Here is a 24,410-nt window from a genome sequence, read left to right as displayed (position 1 = left end):
ATATTTACCATATGTGGGCCAATATTTGCTAAACATCCTGTAGAATCTGAGTGGCAGGGTTGTAATTATATTATTGAGCACACATACAAGCATCTGATACGGTTACCCCAGCCCCCACTCAGGCACACATCTCAGTGAAAGTGCGTTTAAGCTGTGCTCCGTTTTTAAAGGATTTGTTCTGTTACGGTTTCAACCTCTTTTTTGGGGTGTGTGTGTTCAGATTTCCTACATAATTATCAGGCCCAGTCGCACCCCAGCCCCTTTCTCATGCATCTTAAATATTAGCTTTGTTCAGCCTTTTTTAAAAATAATAATAATAATAATGAATATATAATATACAGCTAGGCACACTCGTAGGAAGTAGGGAATGTTCCCTCTGGTGGTGGTTGTAATAATAATAATAATAATAATAATAATAATAATAATAATATCATCTTAAAGCAACGGAATCATAACATGCACTGGTGGACAAAATCTGCCTGCTTTGAGAGCTCAAAAGGCAGTGGCAATTGTTGGAGCCTGTCTTTCTCAAGAGACAATGGAGTGTACCTCTGGGGGTGAAGTCAAGTTGCTGCCTTAGCAGCACTGAAGAGACCTCCTGTTATGTACTGATATTGGCTATTTGCAGTTTAGTAGCGCTGTAGAGAGCTTGCTGGGGAGACCATGCATTAAAAAGAGACTAAAAAATAACTTTAACAAGGTTTTAATAAGAAAAACTCCTTTTACACTAAAGATGACAACAACAAACATGACCCAACCACCAACCCATCCCCCAGGGCAATGGGAGAGCTAGGTGCTGCTCCTTATATACTATACCCAATTGCTGACACAGCTTGATTAACACAACTCAGCAGCACCTGCTATGTTTCACAGCTGTAGACTGGGTCTCGTTATTTGTCCTGGCCCTGCCCCTTAAAGACATATACAACTTGTGAAACAATAATGAACCTTCACATTTTAAAGTGACCATTCAACAGTTTTCACCTTGGGCCAGCAGGGGGATACTGTAGATAGTTTTCACTCAGGTCCACATATGCAAATAAGGAATTGAAAGTGACGTTCAGTGATTGGATAGTTACAGAAAGTTGTAACTGTTGCTTTGTAGTTGAGCTCTATATAATCGCTGTGTTGTCTGATACGTTCATCCACAACTTGACACTTCCCTAGAGTGCAAGCTTGGGTATTGTCTGTGGGGGTCCTGGGCTGCCCAGACAAAAGACACATACACACACACCCGGCCTCGCTGATGTGGTCCAGAGGAAAGCAGAGCAACACATTTGTCACCAGCTGGGCTATAGGAGTTGCAGGAAGGAGGTGTACAAGGCACCATCCAACATTCTTAGGGACTCCACTCCAGATTTGTGTCAGGTTTAGCCTTATCTGCTCCTGAAGGTATCCCACAAGGCAGTGGAGATTTAGGATCAGAGTATTCCTTCTTCTAGATCGTGGGTAGGCAAACTAAGGCCCGGTGTCCGGATCCGGCCCAATCGCCTTCTAAATCTGGCCAGCGGACAGTCTGGGAATCAGCGTGTTTTTTACACGAGTAGAATGTGTCCTTTTATTTAAAATGCATCTCCCCCTGTGGATCACTCACATGTTGCTGACGGTCTTGGTGAACCACTTAAATCATTTCCCTGCCTGCCTCTTACAGTGGTTGCAATGTGCTGTGCTGGGTGCTGTATGGTTTTAAAAATGTGCTTTTCTTGCTGCATTTATATATTGTATGTCATTTTATCGCATTAAATTTGAATGCCGTAGAGCTCGCCCAAGAAAATGTAATAGAAGAAATGGAAGCAGAGATAAAAATACAATTGGAAACCTATCTGAATATGTAATGTGAACATGTTGTGGACCACGTGAATGACACTGGTGGTCCACAGATCAGTTTGGGAATCTCTGCGATAAAGAATAAAGAGAAATGGGTATTTTTGGTGTGTATGTGTTTGTGTGTGTCTAGGTAGATAGGTACGTAGGCAGATAGATAGATTCACAATTTTCCACCCATTGCATTAATGTTAAACATGTTCCAAATACTTAGCTTATTTGAAATGTTTTATAGTATACCTTGCTCTCCTGTTACAAACCCAGGTCTTTAGACAGCTCACAACAGAGCTGAAAACAAAGCAAATAAGCCAAGACAGTGAGAGAATCAGGATTATCAAATCAACAGAGAAGGGCCAAACACATTTGAAACGGAGGTTGTTGCAAAGGCTGGTTTAATGCCAATAAACAGGGAGAATGTTGGAGTTTTAATCGGCTTGTACCCCAAATGGATAGCAGGGACACAGCACTGTCTGCTCACCTGGGGGAGTAGCTCCGAAAGGAAGGCACACACCGGATCATATTTTAGGAGTGCGGTGTGTGGCAAAATGTTCCTTTATGCCAAGGAAATGCATAATGCACTTTCTGAACTTTTTGGGGAGAAACGACATGTTTTGAGGTGAATTCAGAGTGTCGTCTTCCTTGGTGAGCACTCGTAACCGAGTAAGATTGTCTTCCATAAACACGGTTTTAACAATGAGTTGGTAAGTGACTGTGGAGGCCAATTCTGGATCCACATGTCCTTCCACAGTGGGGACATAGGTTTCTGGGTGGGAGCTGATCACGGTGTGGATTTGCCAAGTGTGCCTTCCTCTTAGCACATTCCTCCCTTGCGTCCAGAGTTCAAGTGTCTTCAAAGCCCATGGCACCTTTGGTAAAAGCTGTTTTCCAACTGGAGCAGTCGCAGGCCAGTGTTTCCCCGTTGTCGGTCTTTATACTACATATTTAAAGATTTGCCTTGAGACAGTCTTTAAACCTCTTTTGTTGACCACCAGCATTACACTTTCCATTTTTAAGTTCGGAATAGAGTAGTTGCTTTGGAAGACGATTATCAGGCATCAGCACAACATGACCAGTCCAACGACACTGTACACTGAGGTCTTATCAGCCCTTCCAGTACACTGATATTAGTTTGCCTGTCTTCCCAAGTAATGTGTAAAAAATTTTTGGAGACAGCGTTGATGGAATCTTTTGAGGAGTTGGAGATGGCGTTTATAAGTGGTCCGTGTTTCACAAGCATACAGTAAGGTTGGTAGTACAATAGCTTTGTAAACAAGCATTTTGGTTCCCCTGCGAATGTCCCAGTCCTCTGCACTTCAGTCGGGAGAAAGCCGCACTCGCAGAGCTCAGGCGATGCTGGATTTCAGCATCAATGTTGGCTCTTGTGGAAATATATTTGTGGAAAGTGTTGTATTGCAAGCCGGCTCAACTGTAAGCAGGCATATTTGCTTTGTTTCCTCTGGTCTGCTTGTTTGCAGAAACCGATTTCCACTGTTGCTCTGCCATATTGGATAGCATCCTTTAGCGCAGTAGAGGTGATATATATTGGGGTATGGAAACTAAACTTCGTAGGCCCAGGAGGAAAGGGCAGGAACTTTTGGCTTCTTGAAATGGGCACGTGTTGTAAAGATGGCCTTGGGATTCCTGCTGGGGCAATACTGGGAGGGCGCTGAAGTGGTTTCTCCCCAACTAAGCCTGCTTGTCTTGTCTTTAGTGGTGCATGACAGGACTGTAAGGCTCCTGTTGGCTCAAACACGCCAGTGTGCGTTGGGTTGTGACCTAGGCCATGTTCATACTGTTGAACATGGCTGGCAGTCCTGTGTGCATGTCGTGGGAGTAACGCACCATTGACTGAAGTGAGTGGCATGCCTGAGTAAACACGCACAGTAATAAATGCCATCAATCAGCTAATCAGTACCAATGTATAAGATGTATTATAAATGGTGCATTGCGTGTTAACACAGTAAGTAAAAAAATGATTATTATTTTCTATCCAATTTATATTCCACCCTTTCTTCTGAAAGGTAGGGGTGAATTTTGGAAATACGGCATAGTGAGCGAGGACAAAATTTGGCGCCCGCCCTGAATACTTAGTTTCACAATAATTCATTTTGGTACAGTTGCTTTTTAATGGGTTTTCTCTTTAGATATAAGATTATCTATCTACCTCTCTTCCCTCTCTACAGTGGTGCCCCGCAAGACGAATGCCTCGCAAGACGGAAAACCTGCTAGACGAAAGGGTTTTCCGTTTTGGAGGCGCTTTGCAAAGCGAATTTCCCTATGGGCTTTCTTCGCAAGACAAAAGCCCATAGGGAAATCTCCGGGACAGTGGGGAAGCGCAGCGCATCTTCCCCACTGTCCTCGGACCTCCTCCGAAGGCTGGCGGTGGGGCGGAGAGACCTTCTCCCCGCGCCAGGCTTCGGATGGCTGCCCTGAAGACTTGCAGTGGGAGGAGGGTTTTCCTTCCCACCGCCAACATTCAGAATGCTGTTCTGAATGTTGGCGGTGGGGAGGAAAAACCCTCCTCCCACCACAAGCCCCGGGAACAGAGGAGAAGCGCTGCGCGCCTTCCCCTCTGTTCCCGTAACTGTCCTGAAGGCTTGCGGTGGGGAGAAAAGCCCTTCTCCGCACCGCCAGCCTGGCAAGCGGTCTCCATAGGAACGCATTAATTGATTTTCAATGCATTCCTATGGGAAACCGTGCTTCGCAAGACGAAAAACTCGCAAGAAGAAAAAACTTGTGGAACGAATTAATTTCGTCTTGCGAGGCACCACTGTATCTGTCTATCTGTCTATCTATCTCTCTTATCTATATCTATCTGTCTATCGATATCTATCATCTATCTATCATCTATCTATCTTATCTATCTATCATCTATCTATCTATCTATCATCTATCTATCTATCTATCTATCTATCTATCTATCATCATCTATCTATCTATCATCTAATCTCCCTCTTGGCTTAGCACCCTGCATGAGGGAACCACCCGCACCACCCTAAATCGGGCACAGGTGAAGAAGTCTGGGTTTCCATCTGAAAATAACTATTAAATATATTGAATTCCAACAAACCCACACAACTGTTCATCCTCCTCTCTCTCATTCACACACACACACACACTTCACAGGAAAATTCTTTCCCTCCATGGTTTTAAAATTTTAGGAAAAAATTCCCACTCTAGTCTCACCAGCCCAAGGTTTGCAGAGTTTGTTGACATAATAGGTTACTTTGGGTAGCTGAAATAGGAAGAGGAAATTGCCCTAGGGTGCCTAAGTTATTTATTTATTTTTGGACTCTGCAGTCCCCAGCGATACCCATCTTGTCTCTGTTCCCCACCCTGCAACCTGCCAGCTTGAAAACATTCCTCTGCAAATCCCTGGTCTGCGGCTGTTACAGCGAGAAAAGTTAAGAACAGTTGCACTTGCCAGCTCCCCAAAATAGAGATTTTAAATAGCTGCGTACAAAAAAATGCTGTCAGCCAGAATGTCTGGGATTTGACAAATTTTTAGATGTGTGTGCATGCATATATTTAAAATGCCATGGTATGTGCTGGAACGCTCCTGTAAATAGCACAATTCAATGTCGTAAGGAAGTGTTACGACTAAAATTGACTCTCTCCATAACACCCATTCTGACTGAATGCTCAGGAGGAGTTGGTGGGTGCCGAAGGAGTCAGCAATTATAAATAGTAAACCAGCCCAGGTTGGTTGAAGGGAACTTGTCGAGCTTGGATGAGAAACTCGCCAGTTCCAAGTGCTGCAGTCCCTGTGTGTGCACTTTTTAGTAAAATCTGTGCTCATGAAATTCTGGCTGTGCATGTACCCCTCCAGTCCTGTGTGTGCATGCTGGATTGAGAGCACACTTATCTGTGCTTGAAAATCTAACTTGGTTTCCCTGCTTGCGATTGCTTATCAGCCCTCTTAACATTTCTTAATCACGTCTGACTGTGGTTACACAGGGAGTAGCTTGCTATCACTTAGACCAGGGTTTCCCAAACTTGGGTCTGTAGCTATTTTTTGTTTTTGTTTTGGACTACAATTCCCATCAGCTCCACCTGGTATGCAGGCTGAGACCCTACCTGCCAGCAGACTGTCTTGCCAGAGTGGTGCATGGTCTAGTTATCTCTCACTTGGACTACTGCAATGCGCTCTACGTGGGGCTACCTTTGAAGGTGACCCAGAAACCACAACTAATCCAGAATGTGGCAGCTAGACTGGTGACTGGGAGAGGCCGCCGAGACCACATAACACCGGTCTTGAAAGACCTACATTGGCTCCCAGTGTATTTCCGAGCACAATTCAAAGTGTTGGCTTACCTTTAAAGTCCTAAACGGCATCAGTCCAGTATACCTGAAGGAGCGTCTCCAACCCCATCATTCTGCCCGGACACTGAGATCCAGTGCCGAGGGCCTTCTGGCAGTTCCCTCGCTGCAAGAAGTGAGGTTGCAGGGAACCAGGCAGAGGGCCTTCTCGGTAGTGGCACCTGCCATGTGGAACCCCATCCCACCAGAGGTCAAAGATAAAAACAACAACCAGACTTTTAGAAGACATCTGAAGGCAGCCCTGTTTAGGGAAGCTTTTAATGTTTAATAGACTATTGTATTTTAATATTTTGTTAGAAGCCGCCCAGAGTGGCTGGGGAAACCCAGCCAGATGGGCAGAGTATAAATAATAAATTTTGCCCTCCAACTTGAAATGAACATATTATTGTTATTTATTATTATTACTATTATTACTATTGATAGCAGCATGCTCATACCTCCCCATTTTGGCTTCATTTCTTTTGACACTCAGCCCCCTGAGTTTGCTGTTAGTTGGAATTATTTCTATTTAAGTTTATATACATATGGCACTCAAGATGGCTGAAAGGGTCAATAGGCCCACTCAGCTGCTACTGAGTTCAAATGTATCACGTCTGGGCAATGCGTAGGGTGCATATTGCAGTTGTTTCCTTATGTACAGTGGTACCTCCACCTGTGAACTGGATCCATTCCAGAGCTCTGGTCGCATCCTGAGGAATTCACAACCAGAGGTGCTGTTTCTCTGCATGCACGCAGCGCGGTTTAGCACTTCTGCGCATGCATGTGGCACATAGTGCGCTTCTGCGCATGCGCGTGTGGTGAAACCCAGAAAAATACTTCTGGGTTTGCCACGTATGTATCCCGAAGGAGACATAACCAGAGGTGAACGCAAGTAGAGGTACCACTGTATATACTTTTGCAGTGGTTATTGGTTACTCAGCTTGATCTAGAAATGGTTGTAAAAAATAATAGGGGGGGGGAAGGAATATGATCTGCTAGGACTTTGGTTTGAGTATTCCCTGTTCTGGCTTTCGGTGCCTTTTGTTTTGCTTTTGAAAGGTTTTTCCTCTTCAATTCAGTTGCTTGCAAACTTTAGCCGACTTGCCAATCTTGGTGTAGCCTGTCTGGCTGTTCAAATGGTATAAGGAGCCTCTTGACAAGTGCCGAAAGGCTAGAATTCTTTGGTTCAAAGTTTGTACGGTTACTATTTGATGGCTCAAATGACTCAGGATTGCAGGATCTCCCCATGTGAACCAATCTGGACCCTCTCTGCAATCATAATCTGAGGCCCTTCTTTGTGTGCCTCCTCCGTAAGAGGGCCTTTTCTGCAGCGGCTCCCTGTTTGTGGAATGCTCTTCCCGGAGAGGGTTGCCTGGTGCCTTCATTATGTATCATTAGGCTCCAGACGAAAACATTTCTCTATAACCAGGCCTTTGGTTATGTCCATTCTGTGGCCTTTAAAATGTGTTTGTGGGAAGTGGGGTTATTTTGTTTGATGTGTTTTGTGTTCTCATTTTTTATTCTTACGTTATGAGCTGCCCTGTGATCTCTGGATGAAGGGTAGTCTACAAATTTTAATAATAACAAGTTGGAAACAATATGAATCTGAGACGGCATCTAATCAGCTCCAGCCTACATTTGACACACTGCAAGTGTGAAAACTTGAAGACTTTCTTCCAACCTCTTCCAATTAAGTGTGGAGCAGGAAGGAGGAGATGCAATATTTCAAAGCTGGCAATTATGTCTATCCCTGTCCACTCACGTGTAGATCTTAGTGATGTGCTGAACCTTTCCCCTGTCTTTTTCAGTGATAAAGGAGAGGGGTTGTTGTTGTTTAGTCATTTAGTCGTGTCCGACTCTTTGTGACCCCATGGACCAGAGCACGCCAGGCACTCCTGTCTTCTACTACCTCCCCCAGTTTGGTCAAACTGTTTCCTGTGTGGCAGCTGCTGGCTGCGCCGACTCCTCAGTAAAGGGAGGAGGCCATAGTATGCAGTCAGGTTGTGAGCACAAACTTTAAGCACTTGATGTTGTTGTTGTTTAGTCGTTTAGTCGTGTCCAACTCTTTGTGACCCCATGGACCAGAGCACGCCAGGCACTCCTGTCTTCTGCTACCTCCCCCAGTTTGGTCAAACTCATGCTGGTAGCTTCGAGAACACCGTCCAACCATCTCGTCCTCTGTTGTCCCCTTCTCCTTGTGCCCTCCATCTTTCCCAACATCAGGGTCTTTTCCAGGGAGTCTTCTCTTCTCATGAGGTGGCCAAAGTATTGGAGCCTCAGCTTCAGGATCTGTCCTTCCAGTGAGTGCTCAGGGCTGATTTCCTTCAGAATGGATAGGTTTGATCTTCTTGCAGTCCATGGGACTCTCAAGAGTCTCCTCCAGCACCATAATTCAAAAGCATCAATTCTTTGGCGATCAGCCTTCTTGATGGTCCAGCTCTCACTTCCATACATCACTACTGGGAAAACCATAGCTTTTACTATACGGATCTTTGTTGGCAAGTTGATGTCTCTACTTTTTAAGATGCTGTCTAGGTTTGTCATTGCTTTTCTCCCAAGAAGCAGGCGTCTTTTAATTTCGTGGCTGCTGTCACCATCAAGGAGAGGGGTAGCAGGAGCAAATGTAAGTTGCCTGCAAAAAAGGCAGGGGGAAGAGAAATTGTCAGAATTCCTGCTGAGGGAGCAAGGCTGTTGCAACTTGCTAAATGTATAAGGTGGCAGAGTGGTCTTTTCTGCATTTTTTTAAAAAAAACTCCTTCTGCCCACATGCACCGCAGGGCAGGCTCTTCTCAGAAAGGAAACATGCTGGTGGCAAGCAGCAATTTACAAGAATGCAAGGACCCTGTATGCTCCTCCTGAAGATACCAACACAATGTGTATATGCCAACTGTAGACTTGCTATTTTGTGGAGCAAATTGTGCCTGTTGCCAGCTTGACGTTCCTCACCTACCCAGATGTTTGTGGTGTCAACATGTTGCAGGGTGAGCGTTTGGCATGCTGAAAATAAGAGCAGATGTACCGTTTGATTTAGGGAGTAAAGGGATTAAAAAATTTCATTGCAAAAAAAAAATTCATTGCAAAAAAACCAGGGGGTAGGAAGAAACATGCTTTCCTCATGGGGTTCTTTGTGTTAAAAAGATCATTAGTCAGCTGCTGATGTTGCTTGCATCTTATTCTTCTTTACTTCTTGGGCTAGATTTTGCTGCTGGACTTATAATAATAATAATAATAATTTATTATTTATACCCCGCCCATCTGGCTGAGTTTTCCCCAGCCACTCTGGGCGGCTCCCAATCAGTGTTAAAAACCGTACAGCATTACATATTAAAACCTTCCCTGAACAGGGCTGCCTTAAGATGTCTTCTGAACGTCAGGTAATTCTTTATCTCTTTGACATCTGATGGGAGGGCGTTCCACAGGGCGGGCGCCGCTACCGAGAAGGCCCTCTGTCTGGTTCCCTGTAGCCTCACTTTTCGCAATGAGGGAACCGCCAGAAGGCCCTCGGCGCTGGATCTCAGAGTCCGGGCTGAACGATGGGGGTGGAGACGCTCCTTCAGGTATACAGGACCGAGGCCGTTTAGGGCTTTAAAGGTCAGCACCAACACTTTGAATCGTGCTCGGAAACGTACTGGGAGCCAATGCAGATCTCTCAGAACCGGTGTTATGTGGTCCCGGCGGCCACTCCCAGTCACCAGTCTCGCTGCCGCATTCTGGATTAATTGCAGTTTCCGGGTCACCTTCAAAGGTAGCCCCACGTAGAGCGCGTTGCAGTAGTCCAAGCGTGAGATAACTAGAGCATGCACCACTCTGGCGAGACAGTCCGCGGGGAGGTAGGGTCTTAGCCTGCGTACCAGGTGGAGCTGGTAGACAGCTGCCCTGGACACAGAGTTAATCTGCGCCTCCATGGACAGCTGTGAGTCCAAAATGACTCCCAGGCTGCGCACCTGGTCCTTCAGGGGCACAGTTACCCCATTCAGGACCAGGGAATCCTCCACACCTGCCCGCCTCCTGTCCCCCAAAAACAGTACTTCTGTCTTGTCAGGATTCAACCTCAATCTGTTAGCCGCCATCCAACCTGCAACCGCCTCCAGGCACTCACACAGGACCTTCACCGCCTTCACTGGTTCTGATTTAAAGGAGAGGTTAGCGTCCCTTTATTGCTTAAATCTCTTGCTTTACTGCGTTTATTTTCCAACATCTGCACACAACTCTTGACACTTCCCCTTTTTGCCGAACAGCAGGACATAAACCTTTTATATTAAAGCACAGTACCAAAAGAAACAGTTTGTTCTCTATTTCCGAAACTTAAGTGACTGAATAAGAAGTGCTTGGAAATGATGTACAAGCAGTAAACGAAACTGCAAGAACCACATACAGTGCTACCTTGGGTTACATATGCTTCAGGTTACAGACTCCGCTAACCCAGAAATACTACCTTGGGTTAAGAACTTTGCTTCAGGATGAGAAAAGAAACAGCACGGTGGTGGCGCAGTGGCAGCGGGAGGCCCCATTAGCTAAAGTGGTGCTTCAGGTTAAGAACAGTTTCAGGTTAAGAGCGGACCTCCGGAATGAATTAAGTACTTAACCCGAGGTACCACTGTAATGAGAAGCTGCCTTAGGCCCGGTCAAGACTATGAGCTCGTCTAGGTCACTATTGTCTTTTTAGGATGGCTGTAGCTCTCCACGTTCTGTGGCATCACCTCTGTCCAGACTTTTGAAACTGGAGGTGCCAAGGATTGAACTCTAGGCCCCCACAACATAAAACACAAGTACAATCACTTTGCTGTCGTCCTTCCCCGAAGGTGGTGGCAACCATAGCATATTTAAACAGAGCATGTCGTTCCACCCTTAAAAAAAAAAGTTATCTATTTGTAAGATTTCTTACCCTCTTAGGTTGGGTGTAAGAATACAGTGTTAGATTTCCGACAATCTTTTAAAAGTGGGAGGGGGCGGTTGGTATGACCCCCCCCTGTGATTTTAAAAATTGTTTTTATTATGTATAATGCTATGTAAACTATGTTTTTAATGTTGTGCACCGCCCTGCGATCTTTGGATAAAAGGTGGTATAGAAATTGAACAAAAATAATAAAGTCACGGTTAAAAACTTGAGCTTATTGTTTTTGGCGAAGGAGGTGTCTCGCCATTGGACAAGGTAGATGTTCATCCATGATGTTGGAAATTTATGGAATATTTTGTGGTGAGCTACTGGTTGCAGTAATTGACATCCCCCTACAGTTAAGGTAGTCTTTTAAAAAAATTAAAAGCGTGATTCATTAATATGCAGCGGATCACAAATAGTTGCATTTTTAGTTTTCAAGTTCCGTTTGCCTCGGGGAAATCACAGACATTAATTTGCAGTCGTAAAGATTAAACAGGTAAAGTCAGCGAGTAATGCTAATGTGTAGCATAATTTCTTATTGCCTGCCTGCCTTTTGTGTATTGCTTTCGCTGTTCTCGGAAGATTCAGCACCGATGGTTGCATTCTGTAATAAACCAGCGTCAAACGTTCGAATTGGATGGGGGAGGAAGACAATAACAAAAGGAGGGGCTAAGACAGGGGTCAGCAAACTTTTTCAGCAGGGGGCCGGTCCACTGTCCCTCAGACCTTGTGGTGGGCTGGACTTTATTTTGAAAAAAATAAATAAATGAACGAATTCCTATGCCCCACAAATAACCCAGAGATGCATTTTAAATAAAAATACACATTCTACTCATGTAAAAACACGCTGATTCCCAACCTTCCTTGGGCCGGATTGAGAAGGCGATTGGGCCCGATCTGGCCCCTGGGCCTTAGTTTGCCTACCCATGGGCTAAGATATAAAGAAAGCACAGTCCAAATGGCAGCAATCAGAGTTCCAGATTTCTGTGTAGAACCGTTTGAGTCAAAAGAGTTTGACTCTCCAGCGTTGAGCTATAGGAAACGGATGGGGTGGGTGTCCAAAGAATCTAGTCCAGCAACAGCAGATTAAGGTTGCAATGCTAACTCTTATTTACCCAGGAGCAAACCATGCTGGATTCAATGGACTGACTTCTGAGTAAGGCACAGTAAGGTTTTCATCCCAAGGGAGTGATCTTAGGCATGCGAAGCCAGCATAAGTTCCGCTGTCTTAAGTTAAGCCAAGTGGGACGTGGGTGGCGCTGTGGTCTAAACCACTGAGCCTAGGGCTTGCCGATCGGAAAGTTAGCGGTTCGAATCCCCGCAACAGGGTGATTCTCCCGTTGCTGGGTCCCAGCTCCTGCCAACCTAGCAGTTTGAGAGCACGTCAAAGTGCAAGTAGATAAATAGGTACCACTCCAGTGGGAAGGTAAACGGCGTTTCTGTGCGCTGCTCTGGTTCGCCAGAAGCAGCTTAGTCATGCTGGCCACATGACCCGGAAAAACTGTCTGCAGACAAACGTCGGCTCCTCGGCCAGTAAAGCGAGATGAGCGCTGCAACCCCAGAGTCATTCGCGACTGGACTTAACTGTCAGGGGGTCCTTTACCTTTACCTTTTTAAAGTTAAGCCAGCGTAAAGTGTGCCAGATCCAAACTCTGTTCAGGACTGGGGCAATTGCTGGCCAGGCCAGCCTAACCCTGGCAGAAGGGAAAGCCATTTCCTTGGTGGGTCTTTCACTGCAGGCTTTTACTGCCACCCCCCACCCCTTACTTAACCCACGATTGCAGGGCAGAAGGATATGTTGATGGCAAGAAATGTAGGATGTTGAAGGCTACCTGCAGTAGGTGACTACAGTTTGTTCACTGGGAGGTCACCTTCCCATCCCGGCCAGTCTCCATTTGCAAAAGTGTGAATGTTCCACTTCACACCAGGGTCATGCTCTTGAGGCCCATGTGTGCGAGGAATTTTGCTTTGAGCTTGGAGAAAGTCCTGGGAAGGTTGGCTTCCGCAACAGCGTGAGCCTGCAGAGCAAGGACGAGGGACCTTGTGGCGCTACAGATGTTGATGCTGGCGGTGGCTATATTTATATATGCTGCCCTTTCTCTCGCGGAGCACAAGGCAGCGCACATAATTCATGTACTGCGTTGACACATAATGCAAGAATGATAATTAAATGCCGTCCGTAATAACAGCTAAGCTAACAGCAAAAGCCAGCAGTGACTCCCTAGGCTAGTAAGGCCCTTCAGTCTACAGCAGGGTTTTGTGGGAATTGTAGTCCCAAAATAGCTGGAGACCCAAGTTTGGGAAACACTGGTCTACATGATGCACAGAAATTCTGGGGGAATAGGCATGTCTTTAATTGCCACCTAGCTGGGGGGGGAAACCACCTATTGTTGGGCTTTTACATCCAAAACGACTGATAGGGATGATGGGAGTTGTAGTTCCGCAACCCCTGTCCCTGCTCTAAAGTGTCCCCTCCCAGTCCTTGGGGATGCCTTTTGATTCTAGGAATTGTTTGTATATATCCACCCTGCTACCCCCTCCCTCCTGCCATTCTTTTTTCTTTTCTTTCCAGTTGTAGGGAGGGGTAGAGATCTTCATGCTCGTGGTTCCAAACATCTGGGTTACATTTATGCTGGTTTTGAATGTAGGTCAGTCTTCATGTGTCGCAAAGCCTTGAATGCACAGCAAGAAAAATTAGAGGGAGCCTCTTGGCTTGCTTCCTTGGCCTGTTCTATGGGGGGAAACAGTTGCTTGGGCTTGGAAGCAGGGAGTTTTGCTTTGGTCTGCTCTCGGCACACCTGCCTCGCTGCTGGTCATGGGTGGGCGTGAACAACCTGTATCTTCCTCCATCCCCATGGTGGCTTTCATAAATGCTTCATTGCAACTTAACATTGCTGCTTGGGGCCAGGTTCCCAAGGCCCAAGGCCTCGTTCAGGGTGCGTAGCAGCCTGAAGGACATAAGAACATTGGGAGACCCCTGGAAAGTGTGCACATTTTATGTGGCAGGCGTGTGACCATTCAGCTGTTGCTGGACTCCCACCTTCCAGGAGCCCCATCCATGATAACCGATCCAGAGGGCCAGTGAGTCACCCATTCCTACTCTCTGGTTTCCCTAGGCCCCAATCCTGTCTCGTTACCTCCCCACCCACTTCTGATTTTGTGCTGTGTGACATCTGCTGATGGGAGTCACTGGGGTGATGTGTAGCCTTTACCTATGTTTTAGGCCACCCATTGGAATTAATGGGCACATTCATTATTTTCAGTGGGTCTACTATGAATATGGGGACGCGGGTTGCGCTGTGGGTTAAACCACAGAGCCTAGGACTTGCCGATCAGAAGGTCGGCAGTTCGAATCTCCGCGACGGGGTGAGCTCCCGTTGCTTGGTCCCTGCTCCTGCCAACCTAGCAGTTCGAAAGCATGCCAGTGCAAGAAGGTAAATAGGTACCACTCTGGCAGGAAGGTAAATGGCATTTCCGTGTGCTGCTCTGGTTCGCCAGAAGCGGCTTAGTCATGCTGGCCACATGACCCAGAAGCTGTATGCTGGCTCCCTCAGCCAATAAATGAGTGCCACAACCCCAGAGTTGGTCATGGCTGGACCTAATGGTCAGGGGTCCCTTTACCTTTACTTTACTATGAATGTGGCTAATGTTGGATAATTCACAGGGTTTGAGTCTCTGTGTTGTCCCCTTTCCACTTAAACATTTTGCAAAATGAGGGGGAAATAAGCCCATTTGCCTTGATTGGCTTAACTAATTGAACTGTTTAGGGAAGTTTTTAATGTTTTCCGACGCTGCCGCCATCGCTAACCTTGCACGCTACGTACTTTTTCTCCTAACTGATACCCAAATGAAAAACATGGAAGCCCCGCACATCCGGGCCCTCGCCACACTGTCCCTGATACACAGACAACACTTTAGACCGTCGCACAATTGTATATTTGTGCTAAAGAGCTTATTCAGTTGAACACGCTTGGAAATTCTCCTGCAAAAAAGCAACAGCAACAACTACTCACACATCTGGCTGGGTTTCCCCAACCACCCGTCTTCGAAATTAAAACCACCCTCATTAAAATACATTTTAATGTATTTTTTATCTTTGTTGGAAGCCGCCCAGAGTGGCTGGGGAAGCCCAGACAGATGGGCGGGGTATAAATAAATAAATAAATAAATAATTATTATTATTTGTGCTGATTATGAGGAGGTATGAAGAGCTGTCCTTACGCCTGCTAGACATTGGGGTAGGACTTGCATACCAGTTCCCTGCCTCCATTCCTGGTTTTACAGCAGGAGTGTTGTGCCCAGACAAATGCTGGAACAAGACTAGTATCTCAAGCAAAATTCCTTAAGGTGACGGCTGGACCCTGGCATCATTGTGGGGGGTCAGTGGCCCCTGTGGTGGGCCGTCTGAGAAGGATTGCTTTCTTTGTTATCAAGCACATGTTTACTAAGCCAACACCCTCTATATTAAATAGTCCTTGCATTTAATGCCTGCCCGCTAATTAAGAGTATCAGTGGAAGCCGTGTTCTGAATATCCCCACAGCCCCCTACTCTTCGGAAGTTAAGTAGGAGCCTCTTCTCTCATGTTGTCTCAGTCCTGGAGCACCTCGCCCAACAGTCTCCTGCTTCTAAAATATCTTCCGGACGCCTGCTGAAAGCTGACCTATTCTCTCGAGATTTTGGCGGGATGCAATTGTGCAACTGCCTGGGTTTCCCCCCCCCCCCCCATTGCTAACTTTGATACTGATAGCATTGTGGGTTTCCTGCTTTGTTTCATTTTGTGTTTGCTGCATTTTATATTGGTGCGTTAAGCCACCTTGGAAACTCTTGGTGCTAAGACGTAGCTGCAACAAATGCACGCACATGGTAGGGTGGCAGCCTCACTTGTGGGAAGTTGTTTTTGGGTAGGTTGCATCCTTCCACGTTGTTCCTCTTAATGGTGGTCCCCAGGCACTTGCAGCAACTGCATCAAGCAGCAGGGTTGCTGTTACTAAAAGGGGCATTAGTTCTTGCATTCGGAGGGAGCCTTGTGGGGTTTGTGGCTTCTAATTTAGGGACCCGGTGTGGTGGGTGCCCTGTGCAAAGCAGCGCAAGCCTGGACCCAGGGCTTTCCAGGGCTGGGAGAGGCAGTGTCACTAATAATAATAATAATAATAATAATAATAATAATAATAATAATAATTTATTATTTATACCCCGCCCATCTGGCTGGGCCTCCCCAGCCACTCTGGGCGGCTTCCATAAAAAACAAAAATACAATAAAATATCACACGTTAAAAACTTCCCTGAACAGGGCTGCCTTAAGATGTCTTCTGAATGTCAGGTAGTTGTTTATCGCTTTGACATCTGCTGGAAGGGCGTTCCACAGGGTGGGTGCCACTACCGAGAAGGCCCTCTGCCTGGTTCCCTGTAGCTTCGCTTCTCGCAATGAGGGAACCGCCAGAAGGCCCTCGGCGCTGGACCTCAGCGTCCGGGCAGAATGATGGGGGTGGAGACGCTCCTTCAGGTATACTGGACCGAGGCCGTTTAGGGCTTTAAAGGTCAGCACCAACACTTTGAATTGTGCTCGGAAACATACTGGGAGCCAATGTAGGTCTTATATGGTCTCGGTGGCCGCTCCCAGTTACCAGTCTAGCTGCCGCATTCTGGATTAGTTGTAGTTTCCGAGTCACCTTCAAAGGTAGCCCCACGTAGAGTGCATTGTAGTAGTCCAAGCGGGAGATAACCAGAGCTTGCACCACTCTGGCAAGACAGTCCGCAGGCAGATAGGGTCTCAGCCTACGTACCAGATGGAGCTGGTAAACAGCTGCCCTGTGCTTCCATTGACAGCTGTGAGTCCAAAATGACACCCAGGCTGCGCACCTGGTCCTTCAGGGGCACAGTTACCCCATTCAGGACCAGGGAATCCTCCACACCTGCCCGCCTCCTGTCCCCCAAAAACAGTACTTCTGTCTTGTCAGGATTCAACCTCAATCTGTTAGCCGCCATCCATCCTCCAACCGCCTCCAGACACTCACACAGGACCTTCACTTAGTTGTGACACTGCTAAATATCCCCCCCCCCTTTGTTGTCCTTCCACCGCCCCATCCCTAGTGCAGCAGTGTGTGGGCCAAGTATTGCCACCTTGCTGCTTTTTAGCCCCATCTCTGATCTTGCAATGCATCTATTCTAAATGTGTTAACATACAATAACTAACTTTTGCCTCCTTGGAAACATGACAACAGCTCGCCCTCTCTACAGATCCAGCAGTGAGAAATTCTGGGCTTTTCATCTTTAGAAAATCTCCTGAGCAATCCACTGTCATATTATGATGTGTTAACATCCCTTTTGGTTTTTAAATAGTAAACCTTCCCTCCCCCTTTTCTTTTCCAGTACCATCTTCCTGTGACGCGAGGCTCCTAACAGGACACCTTCCACCCATCAATGCACTGCCAATGGTAAGTTCAGGGAAACCCCCGTTGCAAAAGTTTATTGTGTTGTGATGTGGTCTTTACACAAAACCTTCTGCCTGCAGGAGAAGAGGCAAGCAGACGGGCTCCTAGGCTCAGGAATTCTTTTTTTCTAAAAAAGCATCCTATTATTTCTGCATATGTGGAGGCCTGTTTATCTATCTGACAGTAACTGCGTCCGTTTTGACAGCTGCATTCAATGATACCTGTGCAATTGGTAGCACAAAATTCTTCCCTGGCTAGGCTTGAGCATCACTCCTTCTCAAAGCGAACTCAGGTGACGACAGAAACATGGTCTTTGAGAAATGGGAGAGGAAGGTATTGGCATACTCTGGGGAATACCCCACCCCCCGCTTTCAAATAATAATAATAATAACAACAACAACAACAACAACAACAACAACAACAACAACAACAACCCCCAAAACCTGAGGATGTGTGTATGGCAGGGACATCTTAGCCACAGAATGCTGTTGGTTGGCCAAGAAAACTGGAGGAAGTGAAGAAATGGGGGGAAGAGTGGGAGAAGAAGAATGGAATGAGCATTGTCCCAGTATAACAGTTTCCATACCTTCACCAGTGTGATAAACTCATAAATGACTTCCTAGGTGGGTCTTCCTATTGCCCGTTAGCGCTGAAATGGACAGAGTTGACTTTCCCTGTCTTGAGTCTAGAGATTCTGGGATCTATGCTTTTGTGCCAACTTTGTATTTACATGAGTTGGCATGAGAAATCGTCAACGATTCGCCGCGTGTGAATATTGGAATCCACCATGGGGTTTTGCTTACATGAGCAAAAAAAGCACAAAACACGTACACAAGGAAAATCATAGAATTGGGGTGTGGGAGAAGGCCAATGTTGGCAAACTGATGGTAGTTCCAAGCATATGGGAGACCTGATGTTTTTAATCTTTGGATGAGAGTCCCATCAGTTCCGCAGCTTCTGGAGGGACAAGTTTTGGCCTCTCGCATTTCCCTATTTAATTACTATGAAATGCACTTCTGATTCAGGGAATTACACAGAATTCAAAGTCCTGTCCTATGTACCTAGGCCAGACTTCCTCAACCTCAGCCCTCCAGATGTTTTTGGCCTACAACTCCCATGATCCCTAGCTAGCAGGACCAGTGGTCAGGGATGATGGGCATTGTACTCTCAAAACATCTGGAGGGCCGAGGATGAGGAAGCCTGACCTAGGCTCTTGGACGCAAGTCCCATTCAACTCCCATTGCTTAATTTCAGGTGCCTGTGCCAAAAAACCTAAATGATGACAAGGTCATCATCGTCATCGTCATACACTTAAGTGTAGCATAAGCCCCGTGCAGATATTCAAACTGTATTCAAGGAGTTCTGAGCAGCTGCATAGAGTTCTGCTTTCCATAACACACAGCTACTCTTCAGAAGAGACCTCTGATTTGGGTTCCCCATTGCAGCAAGGCTAATAGTGTGGGTGGCTGAAAAATTCTCATTCTAAGCAGTGTGTGGGTTTGGACACAAGACTGAGAACTTTCCAGTCCTTCCTTGTAGCATTCTTCTGCTCTTTTTTATTTTTTTAATTGTTTGATTTCTCGCCTGTTGCTTTCTCCAGCAGAATACAACCCCTTCCCTATATTACTTCATGCTTGCGTACTGTGACTTAGCCAAGATTGAAATACTGTTCTGCATTATTGCCTCTCTTAAAAAACATGACTCATTGCATATTAAACTACTCCCAACACTTCATTAATTTTTAAAATACCAGGAAGAGGCTGTTTGAAGTCTTACTGCGTTTTCTCCTAATTTTCCCCCTACAGGTTGTGCCAGAAAATAAGTATTTGTAGTGTCTTGTGGGCCTGTTACTTGGTGTAGTGATAACTGATTCATAATTACTGCTTGGAGCAGGAGGAGAGAGAGAGGCCTTTTCACTTTTCTTTTCTTTTTCAGTCTTTCGGTAGAAAGAGCCTGGCTGTGGGGAAAAAAATATAGTGCACAGGGGTTGTGTGTATTTTGCCATTTGCCCTGCATTAGCATGGAATTCGGTGCTGGATGAAAAAGTCACGGTTGTGAGAATGTCCGCTTCTTCCTTATTTATTTATTTAAAATGGAAGCATATTTCCGTTGTGGCTACAAAAGACAGGCTTGCGGAAGGGCTGTGGCTCAGGAGCAACCAGCCGTCTTCTGGCAAATAGAGGCTCAACCTCTGGCGCTAGGACTCTGCAATCTCCTGCCCTTTCGGCGAAGCCTTGGGAGAGCCACATCTAATCTGCTGGTGTAAGACCAGCTTAATTTTATCCCTTTCTTTGTGGTATTTGGGCGACGCCTGAAGCCACGGTGGACAGCCTGTGGACCCCTGGCTTAATCACATGGCGGCCCTCGGCCTAATTTCACAATCTCCTCATAAATTATCGGTTCAGACCTATGTCACCCTGTGTCTGCGCTGGGCGATCTGTTGCAGAATGACTCCGTAATTCGAGCTTTGTAGCACATTCACCGCCCTGGTGGTGTATCTTGTTTGTCTTGACTCCCTCTTTAAGCTCTCTGCGGTGCTGCCCATTGCTACACCTTGTAGTAGCCAGCTCCATAGTTTTAACCACATGCTGTGTGAAGAAGGTCCTTCCTTTTCGCTTCCTTGGACTTTCTAGGAAGTACCATAGTAAATATAGTTGGTTAGCGACGGTTTGCTGAAGTCAATAATCTCCAAATACATTGGCCTCGAATTTGGAGGGGCAGAGTCACTGCCATCCAGCAGAATTTTTTTTTTCAGGGTTCACTGTAGCTGCCATTTGGGCTCGCCGGCAACTCTGATGATTAGGGTGTTTCTCTTCCTTAATTTATAGCTTGTATTTTATAAAGTTTGACACAACCTTTCATTCGGCGGTGCCTGGCAAGGTGCTCAACCTAGCCCAGCCCAGCTTCTTGCAGCCTCGCAATATGGGGGAGTTAGAGCATTAAAAGAACGAGATAAAACAATATTAAACAATGTTAAAACAACAAGACACAGCACTAGAGGATGCACTAGAAGAATTTAAAAAGTAAAACGGAAGAGAGGGATAAAAACAAGTACTGAGGGTTGGTTATCCAGTGATACCTTGGGTTACATACACTTCAGGTTACAGACCCCGCTAACCCAGAAATATTACCTCAGGTTAAGAACTTTGCTTCAGGATGAGAACAGAAATCGTGCTCCGGCGGCAGCGGTGGGCCCCATTAGCTAAAGTGGTGCTTCAGGTTAAGAACAGTTTCAGGTTAAGAACGGACCTCCAGAACGAATTAACGCGAGGTACCACTGTAAAGCAAAAAACTTGCATTGAAATGAGCCTTAGAGTTGAAGACCCTCCTTCCTCAATTAGTGCTCTGGCCCCTTCTGGGAAGTTTTTGACACGAAAGGTGGGACGTCTATCTGCTTAATCTCAGAAAGCATTATATTATTTGTGGATGGAACTTTTTTTTTAACAACAACAACAACAACAACAACTTTATTATTTATACCCTGTCCATCTGGCTGGGTTTCCCCAGCCACTCTGGGCGGCTTACAGCATATATAAAAAATTGTAAATCAACAGTGAATAACAATTTCCCAATATTGGGCTGCCTTCAGATGTATTCTAAAAGTCAGATAGTTGTTTATTTCCTTGACATCTGACGGGAGGGCGTTCCACAGTGCGGTCGACGCTACCGAGAAGGCCCTCTGCTTGGTTCCCTTCTTGCAGTGGGGGAACCGCCAGAAGGCTCTCAGAGCTGGACCTCAGTGTCCGGGGTGAACGATGCAGCCCTTGCCACGTGTTTTGGACTGCTTCCCCATCCCATCAGCCCCTGGCAGCTGGTGGGACTGGCCATCCGAAACACCAGGAGGTCACCAGGTTGTTTCAAGCTCCAATACCGTGAGCATCACCACAATCCCCAGGTAGCTCAGTTGGTCAAGCAAGAGACTCTTAATCTCAGGGTCGTGGGTTTGAGCCCTACCTTGGGCAAAAAGATTCCTTCATTGCAGGGGCTTGGACCAGGTGACATCATGGTCCCTTCCAACTCTACGGACCTATGAATTGGTTTTGTGCTTTTGTGGCTTTTTCCTATTTCTTGAAAGGAGGAGGTTTGCAAACAACATTCCTTTTTTAATGCTGCCTGGTTTTTTTACTGTTCTGCTTCTTTATTGGCCTCCCTTGCTTCAAGGTTGAGGTTTTTTTTGTGGGTAGAATTGGGGTGGCTGCTCCTTTATGATTCCACGTATCCTTCCTTATGGAGCATAAACTCCAGCTTAAGCTCCTGTTTACCGAGCCAGTGCCAGAAACGGGGGCCGGGGGCATTGTAAAACCTCCTCTGGCTCCTAAAGAGCCCAGCATTGGCCTCTTGTCTTTAAGTACCCACTTCCCTTCCCCAGATTGGCCCATCAGAAATCTATCATTGCTTTTAGTGGTCCGTTTTTGCTGCTTCCACTGCTATCGACGCAGAGCCCAGAGCGGTCCATTCCTCTGCTCAGTCTCACCGCAGATATTGGCATTAGGCATGTGTTGGAAATACCGAGCCTGTTTTGCGGGGTGCGGAAAGATGGAAGAGCACTATAGACGTTAACTGTTAAATGGGGATTAATAAGGAGGCATGCAGGGACGCAGGTGGCGCTGTGGGTTAAAGCCTCAGCGCCTAGGACTTGCCGATTGAAAGGTCGGCGGTTCGAATCCCTGCGGCGGGGTGCGCTCCCGCTGCTCGGTCCCAGCGCCTGCCAACCTAGCAGTTCGAAAGCACCTCCGGGTGCAAGTAGATAAATAGGGACCGCTTACCAGCGGGAAGGTAAACGGCGTTTCCGTGTGCGGCTCTGGCTCGCCAGATGCAGCTTTGTCACGCTGGCCACGTGACCCGGAAGTGTCTCCGGACAGCGCTGGCCCCTGGCCTCTTGAGTGAGATGGGCGCACAACCCCAGAGTCTGTCAAGACTGGCCCGTACGGGCAGGGGTACCTTTACCTTTACCTTTAAGGAGGCATGCAGGAAAGTTCTTCGTTCTTGCGGTGTTTTTATTTTTCCAAGACAGGCAAACGCGCCTATGGTTGTATTTTGTATATAGTGCTATGAGAATGCTGTTTTGTGTTGCGTCAACAGAAGACCTCCTTCCTAACCTTTTCATGCCGTTTGACTGCTTGCTTAATGGCTGACGGTAGTAATAACGGTAGCAATATTTTTCAGCCCCTTTTATCCCATGACTCCCTTATGCTTAGGGCAGTGCACACGGTGTTCGCACTGTGGGTTTTTGTCTGTGCAACACCTCTTGAGACGTAAGTTAGGCTGTGAATGGCCATTGCTGCAGTAGGCAGCTTCATGGATGAGTGAGGGTTTGACGCAGGAGCTCCTTAGTTCCAGGTGGGACACTGTAACCACTAGGCCATGCTGGATTCCTCCAACCTACCAGTATGGTGGCGGCAGAGAGAACAGCAGCACAGATACAGTGGTACCGTGGTTTTCAAACGTAATCTGTTCCGGAAGACCGTCCGGCTTCTGAAACGTTTGAAAACCGAGGCGCAAAGGGAAAAAAAAAAAAACCTCAGCAGAAGCCGTTCGACTTCCGAGGCGCGTTTGAAAACGGAACTATTTACTTCCAGATTTTTGGCGTTCAAAAACCGCAACATCCGACTCCAAGATGCTTGAAAACCGTGGGACCACTGTATGTCCAGTATAAGAGAGAATTGAGTTATGTCGTGAATAGCAATGCGTGAGTATGCTGTGTAAAAAATATTGCGATGGAAAAAAGTGAGGTTGTCCTGCAATTCCTGCTGCCCCTTTGCTGTGCATTATAAAATAACAATTGTAACAATATGTTAAAGGTAAGTTTATCAGTTTTAGACCCCCTAAGCAGTAGCGGTTGGCAGGACATTACCCCGTTCGCCTCTGCATATTTCCATCCTGATTTCAGATGCTGTGATGTATTGGTATATATTGCAATGTTTAGCCAGCGATACATCACGATGCTGGAAACCAGACATTGCTCAGCCATTGACAGCCATGGCTTCCTGTTAATTTCTCTAAGCGCCTTTTAAAGCCATCAGAGTTGGTGGCCGTCATATCTTGTAGCAGATTCCAGAGCTTAACTATCCCCTATGTGAATAAACACTTTATTTTGCTGGTCCCGAATCGTCAAACGTTCCTCTTGATGGCACGAGACCCTCACCCCCACCCCTCCCAGTTCTAGTGTTATGAGAGAAGGAGCAGTGGATGCTGTTCTAAAGGACTCTCAAAGGTTGCGGACCTGATTCCCATGCTAACCCCCCAAAAAAACTTTAAAAAGCTGCCCCTCTCCGAAAGGAAGGATGCAAATGTCCTCTCTGTTGACGCCTGCTTTGCCCAGCAGCTGAGCCCTTCTCTTGAGTTCCTAGGCTGAATAAAGCTCTGCCACCAATAAATATGGAGGTGACTTGGTTGCAAGGCTTTAGCCCACATAAGCCATCCATATGTACTGCAGAGGGGCTCCTTTTCGCCTCCTCACATCTTGCAAAAATCTGTCATGGATGCAATATTCCGGCGCAGCGGTGTGTTTGCGGTTTGCTGTTCCCCCACGAGCAGATGGGGAATCCCCATAAAATCCCCCAACATTTCTCGGTTTGCAGTTTTAGTATTTTAAAGACCACTAAAGCTTTGTACGTACAAGCTGCTGAGAAGAGAAAGAAAGAAAAGATGATGACCCAATGATAGCAGTGCTGGATCAAATGAAAGAATGACAGTCCAGTATTCTGCCGACTAGATGCCGCTGTTTAGACGCAAAACCTTCTGGCTGGTTTTGGCAGTAATGTGCATAAAGCATTGTGTGATATTTAGAGGCATGGTTTCTACCCCAAAACAGCAGCCTTTCATCTCCTATGCCTCTTCCTTTCCCTTCCAACAGTCTCAGTTGGTAGAGCATGAGACTCTTAATCTCAGGGCTATGGGTTTGAGCCCCATGGTAGGTATAAGATTCCTGCACTGCCGGGGGTTGAACCAGATGATCCTTGTGGCCCCTAACAAC

The 24,410-nt window shown here is 46.5% G+C and overlaps 1 protein-coding gene across 5 annotated transcripts in view; it reads left to right on the top strand.

The window, feature by feature from the left end:
- The window catches only part of TBL1XR1 (TBL1X/Y related 1), a 178,862-nt gene that overhangs the window by 63,870 nt on the left and 90,582 nt on the right, over positions 1 to 24,410 (top strand). For 4 of the 5 annotated variants that reach the window (XM_083739633.1, XM_083739637.1, XM_083739636.1 and 1 more), the window contains exon 2: positions 17,373 to 17,437. The gene's annotated coding sequence lies outside the window, so the exon portion shown is untranslated. Of the gene's footprint in view, positions 1 to 11,257; positions 11,364 to 17,372; positions 17,438 to 24,410 lie in introns of those variants that run through there. The other variant, XM_083739635.1, reaches the window with a different exon arrangement.

Source organism: Podarcis gaigeae (assembly GCF_964106915.1).
Source record: "Podarcis gaigeae genome assembly, chromosome: 5".
NCBI classification, from domain to species: Eukaryota; Metazoa; Chordata; class Lepidosauria; order Squamata; family Lacertidae; genus Podarcis; species Podarcis gaigeae.
The sequence above is the reverse complement of the archived record's forward strand: the minus strand, read 5'-3'. Positions and strand labels throughout refer to the sequence as shown.